Here is a 7,373-nt window from a genome sequence, read left to right on the forward strand (position 1 = left end):
TGCTTTCCTTCTCCAGAGATAATTTAACTTTCTTCTGGCAGAAAGAGTAGGGGCAGGTCACCCTAATCCAATTAGGGAATACAATATTTTGACACTTTTTTAAAGGCAAATTTATTTCCACTTTATCCTTATTTCCCTTTGTTGTGTATCTAGAGTCTCAACTGGAGGTGTTTTTCAGAGCTCCAGCTCCTTGCTGGGCCTTCACTTCCACTTTTTGACTCTCAAGCCCAATGAGACTGTTTCACTCATCAGCCTGTTATCTGCCTCTTTCTAATTGGGCTTGATCTCTTACCTGCATGGTGCATGGCTAAGGAATCAGCAAATGCCTTGGTGGGAAAAGGAGTTGGAATATCAGCTCACTTTTCAATAATTCTCTTTTCTCTGGGATGGGAGCCCTTCCAATCCTGGCTCTCTTTCTAGCCTTGAACTCCTCATTTTGTTCAGGTAGCCCTGAGACTCCTCAAAGCTCCCTGAGAGGCATCTCTCTGCTTGGGTTCTAGTCCCTGCACTTTTTTGCTTATAATTCAGCAAATGTCTTAGGCAGGGAATGATGCAGAATGTTACCCTGATCTCATTATATTTTCTTTCTTTCTTATTCTTAGCCCTATGAATCCTAGATGCCTTGGTTGCTCTCTGATACCTTCAAAGTTTTGTTTTTTAAAAAAAAATCTAATTTACCGTCATTCTCAGTGAGAGATTTGGTCTAAAACCAGCTCTTACATCAGAGCTGGAAGCAGTTGTTCAAATACTGACAGCTAAGATACAGTCCTCAGTCTGGCCCCCTTATAAAATTTTGTGTGGTGTGAGGATTTGATTCTCCCACCACTTTTCTTTATTTGAACCATGTAGAACACTTGCTCTCAGAGGACACCATGTCTTTTGGTTTTTTTTTTAAGATTTTATTTATTTATTCATGAGAGACAGAGAGAGAGAGAGAGGCAGAGGGAGAAGCAGGCTCCCAAGAAGCAGGGAGCCCGATGTGGGACTCGATCCCAGGACCCTGGGATCATGACCTGAGCCGAAGGCAGACACTTAACCATCTGAGCCACCCAGGCGCCCCTGTCTTTTGTTTTTTGACAGGAATGAATCTTTCATATATAAATATGCAGCTTATTTTTTCTCTGTTGCTTATGAAAATCAAAGTAGTATTACTTGGTGCCAATTCAATAAACACAAATGCAAGCTTAAGCCTGAATGTCGAAGAGGTTTAGCCAGATGAGCCAATAATTATATTTAATTTTTATTAAAGAAATTATCATCCAGGGGCACCTGGGTGGCATGGTCGGTTAAGCATACAACTTTTGGTTTCAGCTCAGGTCATGATCTCAGGGTCGTGAGACTGCCTGTCTCCCTCTGTCCCTCCCGCCCTCTAAAAGAAATAAAATAAATCTTAAAAAAATTATCATCCAAATAAAAACACAAAATTAAAAATATTTTATTCTGTACTTGCTGACCATAAAGAATATATTGGTGGCCCTAGGAGAGAAATGATTTCATCTATGATTAGTGATACAAAGTGATACTTTGTATTTGTGTTTACTCATTGCTACCTGACTGCTTAGATTTTTTTTAAGATTTTTTTATTTATTTGAGAGAGAGAGACAGAGAGAGAGCACAAGCAGGGGGAGTGGCAGAGGGAGAGGTAGAAGCAGGCACCCCATTCAGCAGGAAGCCCAACGCGGGGCTTGATCCCAGAATCCTGGGATCGTGACCTGAGCCAAAGGCAGACATTTAACCGACTGAGCTACCCAGGTGTCCCTAGATTTTTTTTTATATGTAAATTTGTATAAATATTCTCTATAGAAAAAAGAGGCATAACATTATAGAAAAATAGAGCCAAGTGACCAAAGAGAGTCCCTGGTGTAAGTGACCCAAGAAAGTCCCTGGTGCAAGTGACAGAAGGGTGCCTGGGACAAATGACCACAGCAGACACTGTGAGATTCAGGAAGAAGCAGATTGTCCCAGAGCACACAGCAAGTTACTTGGCATTCCAAAATTAGTGCTGATTAAAAGTCTCTATTTTGCCTTAAATTGGAAGAATTACATATAAAACTACCCCCGCCCTTTCCTTCAGATAGAAGATAAAAGCAATGAAGCCCTTGAGTAAGAATTTTCCAGTGCAAGGGTCTTCATGCATTTAAGGGAATGCTCACTGCTTTCCTGTTCTTGGCAGCCCACAGGGGTTTGATCATGAAAAGGTAAAATTGAAGAAAAGGCACTGATAATGTAAATCTTGATATCATTATGAAATAGGATTCTTTGCAATTTATAGAGCAGTTAGGAAAAATCCTTTTTCTACTTAAGAGTTTAGCCTCTGAAGATCTCTGAGACTCAACCTCTTTTGGAGGAAGACCACATATAACTGGACACGTACACACACACACACATAGCACATGTGTGGGTATATACGTAGGGATTTGTTCATGCATTTATGCATACATGCCTGCAGATCTCACTGTTAGAGAGATCTCCACGGGGACCAGAAAGGATCATCTATATCTGTCCAGGATGACACCCAACTGTGTAAATTCAGAAGTTGATAATTATCAGTTACTACCCTGGTGAAGCCTCAAGGCATTTCTTTAGACTCAGTCACTCAGATAAGGGAACAAATACTCATCATGGGTGTGGCGGACTAAAGTCTGGTCACAAATCTCTCCCCTGTGGTAGCAATACACATCCCCACTATAGCCATGGCCTCTTGCTGTGATGGCTCCGCTTCCCTGCCCTTTCACTTTGGACTTGGTTGTGTGGCATACTTTGGCCACAGGGATGTTAGCAGACATATAAAAGCAGGGATTTGAAATATGTATGTGTGGTGCTCTTCTTTATCACTAATCAGTATTCCATCACGTGGCTATACATCCATTTGTTTATTCATTCACTAGTTGATAGACATCAGTGTTTCCAGTTTGGGCAATTAAGAGAAAAGCTGCTATAAACATTCATATATAGGTCTTTGTGGAAACATAAGTTTTCATTTCTCTTGGGTAAAACCCTAGGAATGGGATCGTGAGGTCATATGGTGAGTGTACGTCTAATTGTCTAAGAAGTGGCCAAAGTGTTTTCAAAAGAGTTTTTCCGTTTTGCATTCGGACCAACAATGTATGAGAGTTCCAACTGCTCCACATCCTCAATAGCACTTGTTCCTTTTTTTTCCAAAGAGCTGTTCTAATAGACACGGAGCGATCTCATTGTGTATACTGCTTTGAGGCAAATTGTTCATGCTAGACTCAGGCACAGATATAATTGATTCCTCTCATAGCACTTGTGCTAGATTGGATTTTTGCTCTCTGAAATCCTATGCCCACGTCCTTCGTCATGTGACTTAGCAGTTTCTCTCACTAGTGGCAAGGCACATTTTCCTGCTTCGTTGATGTTGGGCCTGGTCATACGCTCACTTAGCCAATGGAATATGATTGGAAGTGACAGCACTGCCGTTCTGACTCCAGGTTTTAATAGGCCCTGTAAATTTCCACTTATCTTTCTTCTGTTTCTGCCATTGCCTTAAGAAAGATGTGTTCTGTGGGTTCCTGGGTGGCTCAGTTGGTTAAGTGTCCAATTCTTGCTTTTGGCTCAGGTCCTGATCTCAGGATCATGGGATTGAGCCCCACGTCAGGCTCTGTGCTGAGTGTACAGCCTGCTTGAGACTCTCTCACCCTCTTTCTCTGCCCCTCCTCCTTCTTGCTCTCTCTCTAAATGAATGAATGAATGAATAAATAAATAAATAAATAAAATCTTAAAAAAAGATTCTCTCTCCCTTTGCCCCTCTTCTCTCTCTCAAAAAAAAAAAAAAAAAAAGACGTGTTCTTGCTAGACCAACCCCCCAGGTGAAGGGTATGAGTTCCGTATATGTATAAATGTTACACAAGCACATCAAAGGAATCTCAAAATCATTAGTCATCATGAAATGCAAACCAAAACCACAAAGAAATACCACTGCATACTCACTAGAAAAACAAAAATTAAAAGACTAACAATATCAAATGTTGTTGAGGATATGAAACAACTAGAACTCTCATATGTTCTACCAGAACACTGGTAGGGGTGTAAAATGAAACCACTTTGGAACATGGTTTGGCTTATTGGACATTTACATCTTTTTTAGTGAAATTGCAAGTCAAAGCATTTACAAAGGGAAGAATTTATATGGGTGGGCACCCAACAGAGTTTGCCACACAGTGAAATATACAGTGCTGTATCAGTTGACTATTGCCATAGTAATGCCATGTAAGAAACCGTCCCCAAATGCAATGGCTTAAAACAACAGAAATTTATACTCTCACACCCTTCACATGGGGACTGACTGATCTAGGCAGAACACAAATACTGTTTGGCAGATTCATATAAATTTAACATACATCAACCACATGAGCCAATAATTCCACTTCTAGGGATTTACACAAGAGAAATAAAAATCTACACCTACATAGAGACTTGCATATGCAGGTTCATAGCAGGTTTATCTTCAGTAGCCCCAAACTGGAAATATTCCAATGTATACCAACAGGCAATGGAATTTGACTCAGCAATAAAAATGAAGAAAGTGTTGCTACATGTAAGAACATGGATGAATTTTAAAACATTATATGAGTGAAAGAAACCAGACACGAAGAGTATATACCGTACAATTACATTAAAAATTCTAGAAAATGTATCATGACAGAAGACAGATCAGTGATTACCCGGGCCCTGGGGTGCAAGAAGGACCTATGAGGAGATACAAGGAGGCTCTCAGGCATGGTGGGAATGTCCTGTTACCTTGGCTGGTGTATACATCTGTTGAAACTTATCCAAGCAGGCACTTTCTATAGGTACACGTGTTAAACTGCAATAGTGTGGATTACAAATTCTCTCCTTCATCCTCACCAGCAGAACCCTAGTTTTGTTCAGAGTGGCAGTATGCTTCCTTTTTAGCTCTGGATGACTATTTGACATGCTCTTGGCCTGTGAAAGGTAAGCAGAAGTCCCTTACTGGGGCTTTGAGGAAAGCTCTTGACAGAGGGCAAATTTAGGCAGCACCAGGTACAGACTTTCTCTGCTAATAGACTGAGCCTATGATTTGAAATCACTGATCTCTTTTGCTCACCTTCTAGACCATGCTCAGTTTTAGAATTTGAATTCTAAACTTGGCAACCCTGGCTCAGATACCTAAGCATCAGCTTCTTTTCCTGGTTCAGGTTCATTGATCAGCTATCCTGCCTGGTTCCAGCTACTCTTACACTTCCCTGAGGAACTCACACTCATAGTCCAGGGTTCCCATGCAGCTACCATGACTCTCCATGCTGTCCACAAACTGGCAGTTTCTCTCTTCCCCCCTTCAAGTTATTTTCCCAGTCAGCTGACCCTGACTCATGATTATGACTCTTCTTTTTCCAAAATGGAAATATTCACATGTTTTTTTCTGAATATATACCGTGACTGTCCTTATTGGCATTTTCCACCACTGCGCTCTTCTGTCTGTGCCTTTTCCTCATGGCATTTACTTTGTTTTCATAATATAAGTATATGTGTGATTATTAAAGTAGTGTTGGGGGCGTCTGGGTGGCTAAGTTGGTTAAGCGACTGCCTTCGGCTCAGGTCATGATCCTGGAGTCCCCGGATGGAGTCCCGCATCAGGGAGTCTGCTTCTCCCTCTGACCCTCTTCCCTCTCGTGCTCTCTATCTCTCATTCTCTCTCTCTCTCAAATTAATAAATAAAAAATCTTAAAAAAAATAAATGAAGTAGTGTCGGTCTCCTTAACTAGAGAAATGTTAAGCTTCAGAAGGGCAGGGACGATGCCTGTTTTGTTCACAACCATATTCCCATGGTACTTGCTAAATGGTAATGAATAAATGAATAAACAAAACTTCCACATCAATTGCAGGTGGCAAGCAGACTCCTAATTCATTAGCTCAGATTACAGTTCATGCCATGATCATTTTTTGAAAAAGTTAAAAAAACATGAAGACTAGGTTCACTAACCTATACACACTAGCTAATTTCAAATGGGCCATTACAAATAGTCAACAATCATTTTTCAGCTCCTGTTAATTTTTTTTACACCTTTCTTATATTATCTACTAAATATCACTTTGGCAGGAAATCTTATTTTTTGTTTTATTGAGTAAATCATGATCAGCTAGTTTGAACTCTCTCACCTATTTTTACTTTCAAAGTAAGTTATTCTTTAGGAGTACTTCAACTTTCAACATGGACGGCATGCCTCTGCTTTCCCGGATACTCTGGGATCTTGCTTCCTTAATCAACCCCTTGGATCTACAGCAACTACAATCTCCCTTTCCATTTGTCTCTTTCCATTCTGTCCTGTTGAATGAATTCATTCATTCATTCAACAAATATTTATCAAATACTAAACACCTTGCTTTGTTTTAGGCTCTATTTAGGAATATATCAATGAGCAAATCCTCATTAGAACTTATATAGGAGTAGAAGGAGACAGACAATAAACAAAACAGATACATGTATTACAGTATTTTAAAGTCTAAGGAGAGAAATAAAGCAGGGGAGGAGTTTAGGAAGTGATCTGTGGGAGATGTTTCAATTTTAAAAAGGGGGTCAGGAGAGGCTTCACTGGGAAGGTAACAGAGCCTTGAAAGAAGTGAAGATATCTGGATGTTAGGGGCTGAATTGTGTACCCTCCCCCATTTCCAAATTCCTATGAAGTCCTTACCCCCTGAGTACCTCTGAATGTAACTGTATTTGGAGATAAGGCCTTTAAGGTGATTCAGTTAAAATGATGCCCAATGAGGGTTATGACCTGGCCTATGGGGCAGGAAAACCAGTGAAAAGTGTTTTGGCAGGGAAGACTGAGTTACTGGGTTAAATATAGCTGATAAGATGAAGACACAATTGTCTTTTTAGCAACAGTGGCCTCAGTGAGAGCAGTTCTGGTGGAACTGTGAGCTTGAAAGCCCGACTGTAGTGTGTTTGAGAGGGAGAGAAGAGGAATTGAAGACAAGGAGTTTAGAACACTGGAGAGTTTTGCTGTACTGAAGAGCAGGAAAATGTGGTCAGCAGGTGGAGGAAGAAGTGGGGCTTTTTGTTTGTTTTGCTTTTGGAGGGAAATTAGAAAAAAGTCTTCAGTTTTGATGAGGCAATAGCCTCCCAGCTAGCTTCCTCATCTCTGGTGTTATTCTTTTGAATACACTGCCGATGGACGCATTTTACCATTTCATTCATCTGCTCAAAAATTTTCAGGGTCTCTTTAACTGTTGTATGAAAAGTTCATTTAGTTGAACATTCAAATTTTCTGCAGTTTGGCCTTTTGCAGTTTTATCTTTTTTTCATCATAGCCCTATAGTGAGGTACAAAGCATGCCAGACCAGGGTTCGGAAGGCTTGGATAAAGTCCGGGAGCCGTAAGGGCTAGG

Source organism: Callorhinus ursinus, unplaced genomic scaffold (assembly GCF_003265705.2).
Source record: "Callorhinus ursinus isolate GAN/ISIS: 27379988/994484 unplaced genomic scaffold, GSC_fseal_2.0 scaffold10, whole genome shotgun sequence".
Lineage (NCBI taxonomy): Eukaryota > Metazoa > Chordata > Mammalia > Carnivora > Otariidae > Callorhinus > Callorhinus ursinus.